Here is a 19165-nt window from a genome sequence, read left to right on the forward strand (position 1 = left end):
TAAAGTGATGTTGCATGTGGCACATCCAAGTGTCAAGGATTTTCTTTTGAGTAAGGATTTGAATGAAAAGCGAGTTGGCTGGATAACACAGGTCATGGAGTATGACATGAAAATCTAGATAACCAAGTTGGTTAGGGGAAAGGGCTTATGTGAATAGATTGCAGACAAAGAAATTTTAGAGCTTGAAGGACAAGCAAATACCATTTTAATGATTGGTGTTGTAGGAAATAATGATAGACCAGCAAGCTAGTTACAAGATATAGTTCACTTTTTGAGGACTACTGAGTGTCCAACCACTTTGGACAAAGCAAAACGAAGGTATTATTAGTTGCAATATGTTACCTTTTTTATGATTAATGATGTTTTGTATCAGAAAGACTACAATGGAGTACTTCTTAGATGTGTTGATTCAGATTAGGTTGCAAATATCTTGCATGAATTTCATGATGGTCATTCAAGAGGACACTTCTCTCCCAAAACAATAGCATACAAGATTCTCTAAGCTAGTTATTATTGGCCTGATGTATTTAAGGATAGTCATGCATATGTTAGAAAATGTGTCAAATGTACAAGAAATGAGAGGCTACCAACTTTTCCTTTGCAGCCAATTAAGAGAGAAAATTTTTTTCAAAAATGGGGTGTTGATTTTATAGGACCCATTAATCCTCCATCAAGTGTGGGTCACAAGTGGATAATCATTGTTGCTGATTATTTCACACAATAGACTGAGGAAATAGTGTTAAAGGATGCAAATGAAACAACAGTCCTCAATTTCTATGATGATATTGTGAATAGGTTTGGAGTACCTAATTCAATTATTTCTGGTAATGCACTTTCTTTCATTGGAATGAAAGTGACTAATTGGGCATTCAAACATGGAATTCATCTCAACACCAGTTCTAATTATTACCCACAGGGCAATGAATTAGCATAATCTTCTAACAAGAATCTGATAAGAACCATCAACAAGATTAGCATTCAAAATTGAAGGCTTCCTTATGGGTTGATAGAATCACCCCAAAACAAGTTATTGCAAATTCACCTTATTGGTTGTTCTATAGAAAAGAAGCTCAATTATCAATCAAAACAAAGTTGCCAACTCTTGATATTGCTACTCATCTAGTCCTTTTTGAAGAAAGTGATCCTATTCTTGTGCGTTATGCTCAGCTAATGGAGTTGGAAGAAAGAAAGAAAAAAGGCTATGTAAACTATGGAGTTTTAGAAAATGCAAATTAAGAAGAGCTTTGACAAAAAAACACGAGCAAGAGAATTTAGCGTAGGTGACATGGTGCTAAAGTGAGATGTTATCATGAATAGGCTAGGCCATCACAATAAGTTTGATCATATGTGGGTTGGGCCATTTCAAGTTGTTGAATGCAAACATCATAATTCTTACCAGTTGGCCACAATGGACGAAGATATACTACCAATCCCAGTGAATGAGATCCACCTCAAGCCTTGTTTTGATGTATGAGCTTCAGTCCTACTTGTATATAATAGGTTAGTTTCCTTGTTTTCAATAAGTGTGTCTGCATTTTTGTTTTGTTTTGTTTTCCCTAAGTATTGTCCAAGAACATGTTAGTTTTGTTTTCTATTCTAGGTTAGTTCCATGTTTTGTTTGGTAGTCTAGATTAGTCAAGTTGCTAGTTTATGTTGTTATGCAATCATTTCCACCCATTTCATTCATGCATGCATAAATGTATGTGATTGAACACATACCCATATCCAGTACACACATACATACACATATATATCACTGCAATATAACATATCTGGCTACCAGCCATACATATATGCATATCCATGCATCCATTGCATACATGCATCCATTCAGCCCATACATTCATCCACACATGAATCAAATGGTCAACTATGATGGTTTCAACTCCTAAAGTTGATACTTGAGTTTTGACCCTGCATATCCATCAACCTAATAAGAGTCATACTAAGCTCATGTGCATGCATTCAAAACTGAACCAACAACTTTAGAAGTTGCTTTTTGTTAGGTCTAGGTGCTAGGAATGCATATTTCAAACTTTGTGCCCAATGAATAAGAGCAAACTGGTCAAATGTCAAGCAGGCAAACATACAATAGAGGTCACCAAAAAATGTTACTAAAATTCTATACATTCTGAATTTTACTTTAAGTAACATTGCAAGAAGAAAACATTCATTTTCTATTTATTCACATTTCATCATTTTGCAATCATTTATGAAATCATGAGCAAAAGAGATATAATGTTTATTGTATAAATCATCAACTAATATGTACAATTTTCATTTTTACAAAGTATGAAATGAATGGAAAAATGCTGAAAATAAAAAACTCACACAAGCCGTGAGTCTGACTACTACTTTTATACATATTGAGAATAAGAAAAACATAGCACAAGGAGGTAGAGTCAGAGGTAACCAGTCATTGCCTTTCAGCCTTTGACTACTTAAATGTTCTTTGTTGCCACTCCTGGTCTAGCTCTTGATCTGACAAGCTTTGGGTCTTCATTCTCCTACATGGGAAAAATGGGATTAGATCTTGAAAGATCTAAACAATGACTGATTATCTGCGACTATGTACCCACAAATGCAATATCTTGCCTATTCTAAATACATATAAAAGCAACAAGTGTCTTCTAAGTGCTCAAATGACAAAAAAGTATAAACTATAATGTTAAAGGGACATATTAATTTTGATATGAAACCTTTCATTATAATCAAGAACAAGCTTTCAATCAGAAAATAAAAGTCATTTATGGGTGTTACGAGCCCGTGCTCAAACCTCATAGATGATATGCCGAGGTTACAATTCACTATTATAGCTAAAAAGAGTACCATTCAGTCATTGTATAAAATATGTCAAAGATACAACTCCCCAGAAATCAGCATATGGAAGAAAGTTGTTTTTACCATAAACCCTTTATGTGAGAATTTTCAAAAACACATGGTATTAGCACCATGATAGGTAGAAATCTACAAAAAATGGTTGAGGTTTCAAATGAGGAAACAACAAGACTGGCATTTGAAAGAAGTATATTCCATGCAAAGTATCCTAAAAATAGGTGATTCAGATATTGGGCCCATTTACCATTGCACAAAAAGCCATGACTGTTAGTGAACATGGAACACCACATAATTAACCGCCTGTGGGTAGGGGAGTGCATTGCATCACCCAACAATCTCCCCCTCGATGTGCATACTAGGTGCTTACGCGGGTCAGGAAGGCACTGGGGAGATTTGAACCCATGACCAAGCCAAAACCAGGCTCTGATACCAATTGTAGGGCCCACTTGCCATTGCACCAAAAGCCATGACTGTTAGTGAACATGGAACACCACATAATTAACCACCTGTGGGCAGGGGAGCGTGTTGTATCACCCAACATGAGAATGCTTGAATGATTTAACCTACATGAAAAATAACTTATCTTGAAATTCAATCCTTCACAGATAATAGATTTGCATCTAGTTTGAATAGCCATTTTTGTTGGTAGCAACAAAGCACTTCAAGGATGCAAGTCAACATTGTTTAAAAAATTGACTTTACTGAATTTGGGGCTACATAATTGATCCTCGACAATGGGACTTGGCTAATACTTTAGAGTTTGCAAACCATCAAGAGACTAGTAAAACATTTCAAAGAAGCTCCAGCAAACCCTCACGGGAGCTCAATAAAAGAGTGTGAGAAGAGAAGAAGGGAAACAAAAAATATAAGCCTTATATTTACAACAACAATATATTTTTTTCAAAGTGAAAATGACATACTAAGAAGTTTCAACAAATATATCAATGGAAATGAAGAAATACTCAATAAGGGAGAAACTACTCGGGTTTTGTTCAAAATGTAATTTCTAGAACTTGTTTTAACAAAATCCATATGCAAAAAATGCAAACCCAGAAATAGTCAAACTTCTAGCAAGTTTTTCATGGCAGCTTCATCTTCAAACTCCAGCAAATATAATAAAAATAGAAAGTGGTACACGATTTAAAGACTTCAATGCCAAAATTTGAACTAGCTCAACCTATAGGAGAAATTTGCAATTTGGGTTTTGTAAAGAACGAAAAAGATCGATTGAAGACTCAAACTGCAAATTTAGTGCTAAGAAAGGACTTTTGAGAAACTCTGCTAGTGTTTGATTAGTTGGATATACACAAGAGGCTGAGTTGAGGGCTACCAAGAAAGTGCACTATTTTGTAGTTCAAAAATATCATAACAACATGCTAGAGACTTTGCAAACATGGCAGGAAGCCTAGCAGAATTGTAGGAATCCTGAAATGGAGTTACCTAACAAAGAATTTTGCATGCCACTTTTGAAGAGTCACAAAAGAATGTTTTGGTAGAGCATTGGATATTTTAGCATAAAGGGATCTTCTAGTTGCATATGCCAAATTTGTGGAAAGTCACATACAGAGACATCTATAGAGAAACTATTTACAGAAAGAGATATTGGAGCATCAGAAGTTTGTGTGAGACAAGGCAAGATGTAAAGAGAATCTAATAAATTCAGAGATACACTACAATACAAAGGAAGGGGTAGAGTTTAAGAAGAAATTTGATGTCTCACAAATAAAAAATCTGCAAGAAGTCATGTTATTGCTAAAATTGACAATCTAGAAAAATCATATTCTAAATTTACAAAGCTTGATTCTGGTTCAAGTACTCGACATGGGACTCATAAACCATCTGATTTAGAAGAATATTCTAATGAAAATGCTTTAACAAGTGCAAAATTTCCTCCAGTTCAGGTGTCACATATGTGGAGTCTTAGCCCGAAAACATCACAAGCTATTAAATATGAAACAAACATGAAGAAGTTCAAAGGAAATGTTCCAATACTTATGACACCCAGATTGGATGAAGAAAAAATTGAAATCATGATACAAATGATAGAGAAACTCTTCAGCTCCCAACAAACTCTTCAAAGACCAGTTTCCTTGGTAGCTTCAATTTTGTTTCTTTTCAACTCTATTGCCATGAACCATGAGTAGAAGAAAATAGTAAGTTCATCAATGGCGGCTTACCCTGCAAACCCTCTTTCTTCCTTGTCACCGACAATGTGCAAATGTTAAAATGAAGACATCTTTTAGGGTTGCACGACTTAATATGCCTTTGTCAATTTTAACTCTTTTTGAAATCGGCCTGCCTTTTGGTGGGGTTTATTTCTTTTTTGCATGTTGAGTATTTGAGGGGGGAGGGTTTTTGTGTTTAATTCTTTCCCTAGGTTTGTTTTTAATGTTTCTAAGACCACCTTGTTCTTGTATTCTTTTTAACTTTGTAAAATAATATTTGCGAAAATAATGTTTATAAGTTATTTTGAGCTTTATTATTATTAATGAGAATACAAACATGTATATCATAACTCCATGCTTAATTGTAAGAAGTGACATGTGTCGTGAGATGGAACTGTCTTTATAAGCTTATTAAAGATATTTTGGAAACATTTGGAAGGAATATAGGGGTTGGAAGTCATTTTTGACTTTTTTTGTTAGTTGAAGAGCCTTTATTGACTATTAGAGTGTTTTGGGGTAATTTCTGATGATTCATGAGGGTAATTATGGGTTAGTAAAGTCTGATGAGTAATGAGACTTCATTTTTAGAAGTTTCTAAGCATTCATTTTTAGGCTTTCTTTCTGTATTCAACCCAAGTGTTGGGTTTGTACTTAATGAGTTTTGCAACTCAGTTTTTAGCAGTTCAGATGATGGATAGAAGTTTTGTGACTATTTTTTGAGTCCTAGATTTTATTTGCAGAATTTGTAATTGAGTTTGGAAATTCAATATAGGTGACAACATTTGTGTTCATGTTATGTTGGTGTCAATTTGAACCTCCTTTCTTCCTACAATTTTGTGTGTGATGTTAGAATGATTTGATAGAATAATCTGTGAATTTTCATTATTATTTGCTATTCTGTCTCATTCCAGCACCTGGTTGTAGGAAAGTAAGTCTATCTATAGGTTGTAATTTGTATTCTTAAAGGTAGAATAGGTTCATTCTTTGAACATTATTACAAATTATTTATGCAGATCTTTACAGAAAGAAGTGTTTTGCATGTAATCCAAGTAGCTATCTGATCCTTCTCTGTTAATTGTGTTTGAGTTTTCATCATCATTTTGGTGTATCATCATTTCCTAGTTTAGGTTGTAGGTTTAGGTTCATTTTCAGCAATTTCTTCCCTTTTCCCTGAGTTTAAGTTAGGATCTTGGAAATATCACTGAATATCCAATAAGAGTCGGCCTAGAATTTGGAGGTCTCATTTCATTTGTATGTCCCACAAAGTGAAGTAATTCCCATGTTAAGTCAGAATTATTGAACTTTCAAAATTCAGTATTGGGTTCAAATTGTTATACTTAACAATAATTTTACACCTAGGAGCACTTAGATGGACGTTCAACAGGTAAATATTCTCAAGGGATATACTTGATGAGTTTTATTGTAACATTGTGATAATATTTGATGTAATTATTTAATATTTAGGAAAATAATTAAATGTCTAATATTAAATGTGGGGTCACTAGGCTAGGTAGTACATGATTTTACCACATGGTTTATGTAATACCACTTGGTAGTTTTTGCGGGACTTGCTACTGTTAAGAAGACACAAGGATAGTTGTAGAGACAAGATAAAAAGGAAACAATACAAGAGTTGAGTGGGACAAGGGTTGACTAGTTAGCCAAGAGAGCATTTGTGAAGGTTGGAAGCATGGCATGAGATTCGTGGATTCATGCTTGTTCACATGGATTGCTTGGTTGTAGCTATAGATTTGAAGGCTTCCATGATTTTATTGCAATAGTGTTTTTGTTGAATAATACATGGTGATGGATGTTTTTGGAGGTTGGGTTTTTCTCTCAATGACGGTTTCCTAGTGTATATCTTGTGTCACATTTTTGTGGGTATGTTGTATATTATTTTGCATATGGATTATAATTATATATGTATTTCAAATCTATTATGGGTTATGTGGAAACAGTTATATTTTTATTGCAAGTTTCCTTACAAGTGGTATCAAAGCTATGGTTTTATTGTTGTAACCCTAGATTGAATCCATTGGAATAAATGACAAGATAAAAGAGAGGGCAAGATATATGGCTTTCATAGATTGTTTATTGCATATCTGAGGGTTTTGGATTTTTTGTTATGATGGGATGTTGGTAGATTTTGGGTATGTGAATTTATTGGATAAAATATTTTTTTGGATGTTTCATTTAAATGAGGGTTTTAGGGGGTAGCTTGCAGAAATGACCTCCTGAGCAAAAATAGACCTCACCATTGGATCTAGGTCAATGTTTCTATAAATTTTAATATATAATATACCCTAGTTTGGCCATGTTGATAGTAAAGTACAAAGGTTCTAATTTTCATCCTATGACAACCATCAAATTTAATCTTGTTAGAATTTTCATAACAAAAAAATTTGTAGAAAAAATGGAAAATATTGTCTAGGTAAAATGGCCATAACTTTCTCTCAAGATATCAAATTTTGGAATTCTTATAGTTGTTGGAAAGCTAACTCAAAGAACTACAACTTGGTTTAGGCTTGATTATATGATTTGAAATTTTGTCAAGTTTTAAGATCCTAGAAGTTAGATGTTATTTTTTTTGAGCACACATTTGGGTATAACTTGAGCATGCCGAGTCAGATTTTGGACTTCAAGTAGTCAACAGAAAGCTCTTGGAGAGCTCTATTCATTGGTTCAAATTTGGTGTAGGTTTGGCATGATTTATTTGGTGATATATTGATCTGAATGTCTTATGATATATATATTGACTATGGTAATTCTGTTTATGACATTGTACATTTTAGAGATTTGGATTTTATGTCATTATATACTTAGTTTGTATTTTCGATTGGTTTCATGATGATATGGTTATCAGTGTTTGATTTGGATATATATGATGACTTGTTGGGTCTACAAGTTCTGCAGTGCTTTAAGTGGTCTATAATTATAGGTTACATTTATGACTTGGTTATGAGTTGTCTTTACCCATTGATCTTTCATTATTGATTTATATTTAGATTGGTGGCTTGGATTTGGATTGTCTATTTCCTAAGTCATGTGATTTACTAATTTTTCTTCATCTAGAAGGGATGAGATTTTGTTACCAGGTATATTCATGGTAGAGGATTTTGATTGACTATTTTATGGTGAGAAGTTGGACACTTTGAGAGTTAGTTCCTTGATTCATGGATGTGATCATTTTTCCATGTATTTTGGCATGACATGATTGGATATATAGGAATATCATTGGTTTGGATTCTTGATTTAGTTATGGTGGTATATCTTTTTGGTTGAGGATCATGGTTATTTGGTTTCTTTTGAGGATCTCATGATGTGCACTTTGAGTTCTTTGATGGTTTGATGCCTTGGTTGATTATCATGGTTTGGTATTTTTTCATCATGTTTTCATGGATAGCTTTGATACATGGTTTAGTGGAAGCTTGTGGCAGTGATGGGGTGACAATACAGGATTAGTTCTTGGTTAGGTTTGTATCTTCTTGGTTTTGAGATCTTGGTTTTTTACTTGGTAGTGACACTTTGGTTGTATAAGTGTAGACTTGGAGGATCTCCATGTAGGATATCAATTTTATGATGTCATGGGTGAATTGGTACCACAGTTGAGTGAGAGTTCTTGGTATTGATATATTTATTGAGTATATGTAGATGTTGGAGGTTTTTCTTAGACAGTGTTGCTGCAAAATCATCTTTGACATTTGCATGGTGCACTTGTTATCTTCATAGTATGTGAAGATGATTGGATCTTGAGGACTCATGGGGTTTTTGGTTATCTTCATGGTGTGTGGAGATTGTTCTTCATGGTATGTGGAGATGGCTTTCTTCATGGTGTGTGGAGATGGTTTCATCTTGAGAACTCATGGGTTTCTTGAAAAATATGTGGTTTATGCTTTCATTTGACATGTTATCCTTAGTGTTAGGATGGTTTCATTATTATATCATGGTATAGTCTTGATACGTGTTTCATTATTATATCATGGTATACTCTTGATATGTGTTTAGAGTTTTTACATGTTAAAGTGTGTCCATATGGAGCATTTTATCTCTTTGATTGAGATGGTTTAGATCATGTTGTCATGTTTATGTTCTTGAAGCCATGGTTAGAACTTTGACATTGATCTCAATTTAGTTTCTTGGTATTGAGTGCATTGATCATTTACAAGTGCACATGGATACTTAGAGATGGTGTTGATGTTAACTTCTCTTGGATTAGAGAAGTATTTTTTGAGACAATTCATGGTTTTAGAAGGAATTCTAATGGTCATTCACCTGATATGGACTTGAGAGGAGATTGTTCTTAGATGAGTCTTGGTTGAAGACTTCGATATCTTGATGAGAATTCTTGTTCCCCACCCTTGATCGACTTGATAGTTTACTACTTGAGAGGTATAGTTCATTATTTCTCTCAAGTGAGTTATGTTTATGCTTATCTTTCATGAATGTGGATCTTGAGATATGGTTCATGAGTTAGTTATAGAGGGTTCATTTGAAAGATGGATTGCCATTGGTTATCTCCTTATGCATATGTTGTTGTTATGTTGGTTGAGTTTGGGAGATGGTTTTATATTGGGCATATTTCTTGATGTGGGAATGATTTATGAATTTGATCTTCTTGTGAGAGGCTTACATCCATGATTGGTTATATGGTATGATTTAGGTGTTGTCATGGCTTCTTGGTTGGGTTTTTATGGAGGAGATCATACTTGCACATTTTACATCTAGAGGTATGTGTAGAAGGACATGAAATGGGTTATGATTTGCATAGTTTCTCTTTCATCTTGGCTATCTTCTTGGATATTTGATTTCTCTTTCATTGGATTTGAGATTAGCCGAAGATTACGATAACTAGTTTGTGTTCATGTATGTCATGTGAGAGATGACATGGTTATTCCTTTATCTCTTTCCTCTTTTGGTTGTGGAGAATTTGGGAGAGCATTGGAGACTTGTTATGAGAGTTATTCTTGTAGGTTATTGGTTTTCTTTGAGATATTGTGAGTGGATTGGTTATAAATTTTACATTATCTTTTGTAGTGGGAGCTTCTTGGTATGTGGTAGGTATTATTCTTAAGGCTTCTAATTGTAGGTTACAGATTCAATATATTGGTGATGTGAGATTCACTTGGTATATCTTTGGAGATATGGATAGTTGGATGGGTCTGGCACTTATTGTGGGTGTTATTTCAGCTATGGATATTTTGACAACTACAGATACATGTGGTTTTGTGATCTTCTAATGTGACAGGTTGGGTGGCTTTCTCTTTGGATGGCTTCTATGTATGGCTGGTGATAGTGACATAATAAGAGGTGGCTTCATTCATGTTTGAGAAGTTGGATACTTTAATTTTTTTGTTGGTACTAGTATGGACCACATCGTGTACTTTGATCCAAGATGGTGGATGTGCTAGGAGGGAGATTTCGCTTAATCATTTATGTGGCTATAGATTGAACCTATGCAATGTATACAACACATTGGAGATTGCTAAGATTATGTGTAATGCACACATTGCATAATATAATTATATTTTATTATGTAATGTTACACCCAGGAGCACCTAGATGGATGTGCAACATATAAATATTCCCATGAGATATACTTGATGAGTTGTATTATAACATTGTGATAATATTTTATGTAATTATTTAATATTGGAGAAAATAATTAAATATCCAATATTAAATGTGGGGTTAGTGGGTTAGGTAGCACATGGTTTATCTAATACCACTTGGTAGTTTTTGTAGGACTTGATACTATATAAGTAGCCACATGGGTGGTTGTAGAGACAAGATGAAAAGGCAAAAAGGCAAGAGTTGAGTGGGACAAGGCTTGATAGGTTAGCCAAGGGAGCATTTGTGTTAGTTGGAAGTATGGCATGGGATGTGTGGATTCATGCTTGTTCACATGGATTTTTTGGTTGTGACTATGGCTTTGAAGGTTTCCATGGTTGTAGTACAATAGTATTTTTGGTGAATAATACATGGTGATGGATACTTTTGGAGGCTGGGTTTTTCTCTCAATGAGGGTTTTCCAAGGTATATCTTGAGTTAAATTCTTGTGGGTATGTTGTCTATTATTTTTTATGTGGATTATAATTACATATTTATTTCAAATCTATTATGGGTTATGTGGAAACAATTATATTTTGTTGCAAGTTTCCTTACAAAGATCTGAGAAAATGAAATCTTACAAATTGTAATTAAGTTTATTTTCCTAATTTTGCTAATAGCCAAAAATTAAGGTTTTCCTGAGTTGGGAGATTTATAGGGCAGAAAAAACACAGGGGCATCCACTATTTACTCGACACTTGAATCACTCAGCATGGTCCATATGCTCGGCACTTGAGTGATTTGACACTCATTACAACTCGACATGATCTAATATTTACATGTTGTTCTCAACATGTATTACTAATTTGACATGAACTAAGTAAATGTTTTAAGTGTGTTGATACTCACTTGTCAAAACCAATCTGAGATCAACAATTAGTACATATTGATTTATGTGGTCCTACAAGGGCAGTGTGGCTAAATGTGAAAAGTATTTCATGCTTTTTATAGATGATTATACAAGAATGACATGGGAAACCTTCTTAAAGCATAAATTAGAGGCATTTAACAAGTTTAATATTTTTAGGAAAATGGTTCAAAATGATTCAGACATGAAGATTAAATGCTTACAATCAAATAAAGGTGGTGAGTTTACTTTAGATGAATTTATTGATTATTGTGAAAAACATCAGCATCAAAAGACAATATGAAACATCCAAGACACCTCAAAAAAATGGAATTATTGAGAGAAAGAATCAAACAGTAAAAGAAATGGCAAGGACTATGTTAGATGAATCTAAAGTACCAAATTAGTATTGGAATGAAGCAGTTCACACAGTAGTATATATTTTAAATAATGAACAATTAAGTGTAAAAACTAAGTACACTCCCTATGAGTTATGGTATGGACATCTTTCTTCTATTGATCATTTTATAATTTTTGGAAGTAGATATTTTTGATGCAATGCAAATCTGGATGTACCCCAAAATGAGGTAATCTAGAAACTAGAAAACAAACACATAGTAGAAAATGAACAAGAGGAACAAGATTCAGATCTAGAGAGACAATATTCCATGTATTTGAATCAAGGAGTTTACATACAACATGCCTGGTTGTATGGCCTTCTAGGTTATGGACATTACAAAGAAGAATACATCTTTCTAAAGAAGTGATGCAGGAACATCTTGCATTAGAAAATAAAGTGGGAAATAATTTTATTTTATTTTTGTTTTCAAAAAAAAAATGTGGAGGAAGAAAGTGACAAAAATTAGAAGAAAAATATTAAATAAATAAAGGGAAAAGGCATTGAATAGGTAGCATTATTAAATATAACTTGTGGTTTGAGGATTTATTTTAATTTGTAATGGGCTAGGCTGACTTGTGGCTTAGTTGGGTATAAGTAGGGGATCTTGTGGAGTCTTTTAGTCATTCAGAGGAGGCAGAGAAGGAGGAGGAGTGAGTGTGGAGAGTAGCTGAAGAGAAAGTTTTGCCAAAGTCTGTAGACAGAGTGCTAAATGTGAGGTAGTTTACAATAGGATTGTGATTAATCATCCAATTTGGAGAAGAGCATGGAAGACAGAGTAGATGAGTGAGAGAAGGTTTTCAAAGTGTGTGGACATAGCGTCGAATGTGAGGTAGTTTACACTTGGATCTTGGATAAAGTTTGAGAAGAGATAGTAGTTGTGGCTTAGAAAATCAGGAGATTGCTTAGTGGGCTTGTGAGCACAAGTTGGATCTTTCTTGGAGGTTTCTACCAGAATGTGGATCTGGACTAGCTAGAGTTTGGATTGGATCTTGAAGGATCTTGTAAAACTATTACTTGCTTTGTATTTGGCCATAACTAGGAAGGCCTTACACCCTAACATGTTGCATGTAATCAGTTATAGCTATGAATAAATTATTATGGCTTGTCTTCAAATCTTGCATTGTTGTTTATCATTCACTGTGTGGTTATTTTTGGGGGCTAGGACATCTCCTTTGGGGATTCTCCTACCTTGCACTACATCAAATGGTATTAGAGAAAAGCTTGTTCTAGAGTGTGTAGATAGATCACTAAAGTTGAGTTAGCTTGCACTAGGACCTTGGGAGGACATGCAGATGGATCTATGGTTGCGAGGATGGAAGGTTGATCTTGTTTAGGAAGATTGATCTGTTGATGATTTGTTACAGAGGGTTTGCAAAGATCTTGGAAGATGGCTCTAAGAGGATTGGACCCTAGGATGATTGCGAGTCTCTGTGATATAGTGGAGAGGAGGATTAATGAGACAATAGCTCATGTGGATGCTTCTTTTTCTAAAAGAGTTGAGAAACCAAAGAAGGAAGTTGTATGCTACTAGAGTTAGAGTCTACTGATTTGGAAGAGAGTTGTTTGGTTGGTTAGAAGACTTGTTCGAGAGAGAAGATGACATAGCAAGGTCGAGGTGAAAGAGTTTGGTTTTGTTGATCAGTTTGTGGAGCCTGATATAGAACCTATAGAGAAACTAGAGGTCATTGTTAAGGATATTCCTAGCCTTGTTGATGTTGGGATGGAGATTGGTTTTCATGATCAGGTGGTTGAGTTTGACATGGAGATTGCAAATCAGTTGATCATGGATGATCTAGTTTTTGTTGGTGGTGACTTATATGTTGCAGAGCATCTGTTGTGAGCAATGAGATGGTTGGTGTTGATATTTTGGCATGTGTTGATGGAGGTCTACATATTGTTGTTGATACAGAGTTTATTGCTAGTGTAGATTCACTAGTTCCTGATGTGGATGAGGGTTTGTTGATGAAGCATTATGTTCAGTTCGTTCTTGGGAGTGAGCATGCTAATTGAATGGTTGAGATTCTAGTGTTTGATAGAGTGATGCAGATATGGATGATGTGCAGATTGGTTTTCTTGTTTTTGATGGAGTGGAAGCCTTTGGTGAAGATGAAGACTATTGAGAATCTTTCTTTTGGCATCAAAGTGTGGGACACACTTTTCTATCTACCTGGGAAGTCTGATGTAGGAGCATCTTACATCAAAAAATTAAGGGGAAAATAATTTTGTTTTTGTTTGTTTTTCAAACAAAAAAATTGTAGGGGAGAGAGAAAGTGACAAAAATTAGAAGAAAAATATTTAATAAATAAATAAAAATGGAGAAAAAAGGGAAAAGGCATTGAATAGGTGGCATTATTAAATGTAACTTGTGGTTTGAGGGTTTATTTTAATTTCTAATGGGCTAGGCTGACTTATGGCTTAGTTGGATGTAAGTAGGGGATCTTGTGGAGTCTTTTAGTCATTCATTCAAAGGAGGAGTGTGGAGAGTAGTTGAAGAGCAATTTTTTCCTAAGTCTATAGATAGAGCGCCAAATATGATGCAATTTACAATAGGATTGTGATTAATCATCCATCTTGGAGAAGAGCATAGAAGATGGAGTAGCTGAATGAGAGAATATTTTCAGAGTGTGTGGAAAGAGCATTGAATGTGAGGTAGTTTAGACTTGGATCTTGGATAAAGTTTGAGAAGAGTTAGTAGTTGTAGCTTGGAAAACAAGGAGATTACTTGGTGGGCTTGCAAGCACAAGTTGGATCTTCCTTGGAAGTTTCTGCCAAAATGTGGATCTGGACTAGCTAGGGTTTGGATTGGATCTTGAGGAATCTTGTAAAACTATTATTTGCTTTGTATTTGGCCATAACTAGGAAGGCCTTATAGCCCGAAACATTACATGTAATTACTTATATCTATGAATAAATTATTGTGACTTGGCTTCAAATCTTGCATTGTTGTTTATCTTTCAATGTGTGGTTATTTTTTGGGGTCTAGGACATCTCCTTTGGGAATTCTCCTACTATACACTACATCAATAAGAATAAATCTTCAAACTCAAATGAAAAATATATGGAATATTGTCTCTCTGGATTTGAATCTTGTTCCTCTTGTTCATTTTCCATTGTGTGTTTGTTTGTTGGTTTATGGATCACCCCATTTTGGGGCACATCTGGATTCATGCTACATCAATTTTATTATGAATTCTAATGATAAAATATGAAGATTTGATTCAAGATGTGATGAATTAATCTTTTTAGGATATTCTTCTCAAAGTAAAGCCTACAAATGTTTTAATAAAAGGTTGAATAAACTTGTTGAAAGTGTACATGTGTAAGTGGATGAAGTTGTGCAGGATAAAAAGGAAATAAGAATGGATAATTCTTTCCTACAAGATAGTGATAAAGACTTGAATGAAGTAGATAATAAAGTTGATGAAGGTGAAGAAGAGATAAAATATCAAATAGAAACACCAGAACCCACAGGTACAAAGGCTACAAGAACAAGATTGAAGAAGTATCATCCTAAAGATTAGATTATAGGGGATAAATATGCAGTTATTCAAACAAGAACAAGAACTACATCTAGTGAATGTGCTAATATTTTTTTGTTATCTCAAATTGAACCTAAATCGTATAAAGAAGCTAGTATGGATGAGTTTTGGGTTGATGCTATGAAAGAGGAACTAAGTCAAATTGAAAAGAATAAAACTTGGGAATTAATGCCTAGACCTAAAGATAAAAATGTAATAGGTGCTAGATGGGTCTTTAGAAATAAACTTGATGAAAATGGAAAGATATCAAGGAACAAGACTAGATTGGTTTGTAAATGTTATGCACAAATAGAATGTGTGGACTTTGATGAAACTTTTGCAGTAGTTTCTAGAATTGAAGCTATTAGAATATTTCTTGCATATTCAGCTTTCAAGGGCTTTAAAATGTACCAAATGGATGTTAAAATGACATTTCTTAATGGTTATCTTAATGAAGAAATTCATATGGATCAACTTGAAGGATTTGAAAACAAAGACTATCCTAATCGTGTTTACAAGCTCAAAAAAACTCTTTATGGTTTGAAAAAAGCTCTAGGGCTAGGTAGTCTAGATTGGATTAGTATCTTATCAAAAATGGCTTTAGAAGAGGTGGTGTTAATAGTAACTTGTACATCTATGGTACATGTGATGATATTCTCATTGTTCTTGTTTATGTTGATGATATAGTATTTGGATCCAATGATGATGCTTTAGGTCAAGGTTTTTCAAAGCATATGCAATCTGAATTTGAAATGTCCATGCTTGGGGAACTATACTATTTTCTTGGGTTGCAAACTTCTCGGTTGGAAAATGGTATATTCTTATTCCAAACTAAGTATGCAAAAGAAATGTTAAAGAAATTTTATATGGAAGATTGTAAGCCTATGGGAACACCAATGATAACAGGATGTAAACTTACTAAAAATGATGATTCTCTTAATGTTGATCAAACTACTTATAGATTCATGATTGGTAGTTTACTATATCTCATAGCTTCAAGGCCTAATATCATGCATGTTGTATGTTTGGTTGCAAGATTTCAATCTTCACCAAAAGAATCTCATGTTATGGAAGTTAAAAGAATTTTTAGATATATTCAGAGTACTTTGGATTATGGGATTTGGTATCCTAAACATGATGATTTCATATTTGTTTCTTTTACTGACTTAGATTGGGTAGGTTGTCTAGCTGAAAGAAAAAGTACTTTAGGAGTGACATTTTTCTTGGGTAATAGGCTAGTGTGTTGGCATAGTAAGAAGCAAGAATCTATGACATTTTCTACTACAAAGGCTGAATATATAGTTGCATGTTCTTGTTGTCAACAAGTTCTTTGGATGGTTCAAACTTTATTAGATATGAAAGTAACAATGTCTAAACTAATTCCTATCTATTGTGATAATCAGAGTGCAATCAATATTTCTAAGAATCCAGTTATGCATTCATGCACCAAGTACATTGATGTTCATTATCATTTCATAAGGGAACATGTCTTGAATGGTAATGTTGAATTATAATTTGTTCCTTCTCTAGATCAGTTGACTAACATATTTACAAAACCTATCTCAATAGCCATATTTGAAGGGTTAAGAACAAGATTGGGGGTTTTATCCCTCTCTTCTCTTGCTTAAGTTCATAAATGAGTGATGCGTTTGAGGGGGAGCATATTTTTCTTATCTTTTTTTGTTTCAATAAAACCTTGGTATATCTCCTTTGTCATTGATGTCAAATGGGGAGAAAAATGAAGATGAAGATATCTACATGATGGATATATAGGTATAGGTACAAATGGATATATAGGTACAAATATAGGATAGATAGGTACACATGGATATACAGGTATAGATACAGGATTTGCAGGTACACATGGATTTACAAGTGGAAGTTGGTATTGACATCAATGCCAAAGACGGAGTATGTTGAACCCTTGGTATTTTTGTCTTCGATTATTGTCATTGATGTCAATAATAAAATTATAATAAGCATATGGTATGCTTAATATCATGTAATTATCTTATTTGATGTCCTTCAATATTGTTCAAAACATATTCAAGACAAACACTTAAGTGTTATACAATTAACACTTAATGTTCACATTGATTTACAAAACAGATATAAAAAAATAGTTTTGGTCTATTAGAAATTTTATAGGATTTTTCTATCAGTTAGACCCCAACTAGCATAACATCTTGGAAAGATCTTTGAGCTAGCTAAAATGGGTCTTTGTTAGTTTTTGGATAAAGCATGTATGGAAAGAGAAAAGGTTTGTTTATCAGAAGTAGTTACCAAATTCTTATGACAGTTTTAGCAGTTTTGAGCAGTTTTGGTCTAATGGAAGTTTGGGGTATGTACTTGCCTCCAAAATTTCAACTTTCTTGGTTTATATATAGAGGATACACTTGTATAAAACATCCAATAGGTGGTTTTGACAAAAGTTGTGAGATTTGTGTGGAATTCTTTGTACATCGAACAATTTGTTGGCAAATTGTTTACAACAAAGAATAGGGTAATGCTTTTATGTTTCTATTTTCCTATTTGTGATTTGATTTTCATAGAAGAAGTTTATCAGAGGTAGAAGAAGGGCTATATATTTCTTCTTCATTCATTCATATCAGTATTTAATTAGATCTTTTAATGGAAAAAGAAAACATAGTTGGATATTGGATGTTTGGAGGAGAATAGAAGTATATCCTACATTATGTTTTCAACAAGAAGTTGAAACTAGTGATTCATGATTTGTAATGTAACAAAGATGATTTTTTGATTTTATATCTCATTTTTTCATTTTAGAAGTTGGTGCTTCTTGTATTTATTAAGTTGGTGCTTCAGTTGTAAGGGATTACTATTCCTTGAAATTGGTGTTTCTAAAACAAGGTGTTGGTGCTTCGCAAAGTTGTAGCTCTAAATATTTTCCCAATAGGCCAATAAAGTTTCAGATTCAAAGCGGTCTTTTACCCAAAGGGGTTTTCCATTTTAAAATATTGTGTTACTTTGTTATTTCATTAACTATCTTGTTCATGTGTTAAATTTTATAACTTGCAATTATTTCAAGTTTTGAAAAGTATTTTAAAACCACTACCACCCCTCTCAGTGGTGTTTGTATTCCAATAAAGGTTATGCAACCTTTTGTGGAACATTACTTTGTAATCCTTTCGAAAAAATTGCTTCATTATTTTTTCCATCATCCTCTTCCATGTGGTGATGGCTTGCTTCTCTTCCTCTACCCTCTCATTTTGGAGGAAATTTCACCAACTTAGGGCTGGCCCCTTCAACTTGTATTTTTCCACTCTCACCTTCTGATTTATAGGTATCTTATCTGACTCAAAATTGTTTTCAAGAGCCTCTAACCCTTCCATACATGCCTCTAGTTCTAACTTTCTATCAAACAAAGGTAAGTCCCCTTTATCCTTCCTTCCTACCCTCTATAGGGCTACTACCATAATCCTATGATCTTTAGGCATGTTAGGCAAGCCATCCTCATCTTCCACTTATTCTCCTTTAAACTCCTCATGGTCTCCACTTCATAGTTGCCCCTTCAACTTATCAATTTCTCTTCTCATGGCTCTATTTTCCTCTCTGACTGCACTGCTCTTAGCCATCCCCTCCTTCACTATCTTTTCCAATTCAATATTGGTTAACCTCAAAGGGATATCTTCTCCCTTTATCATCTTGTCCTTCCCAGAAGATACTTAGTGACTCTGATACCACTTGATGTAGAGTACACAACTAGGAAGCTTCAAATGGGCTTCCCACTCTTCAACCAATCAAGAAAATGTTAGATCTCCAACCTTTT

The sequence above is a fragment of the Cupressus sempervirens genome, chromosome 10 (genome assembly GCF_028749045.1).
Source record: "Cupressus sempervirens isolate cs-2001-9-10 chromosome 10, ASM2874904v1, whole genome shotgun sequence".
NCBI lineage: Eukaryota > Viridiplantae > Streptophyta > Pinopsida > Cupressales > Cupressaceae > Cupressus > Cupressus sempervirens.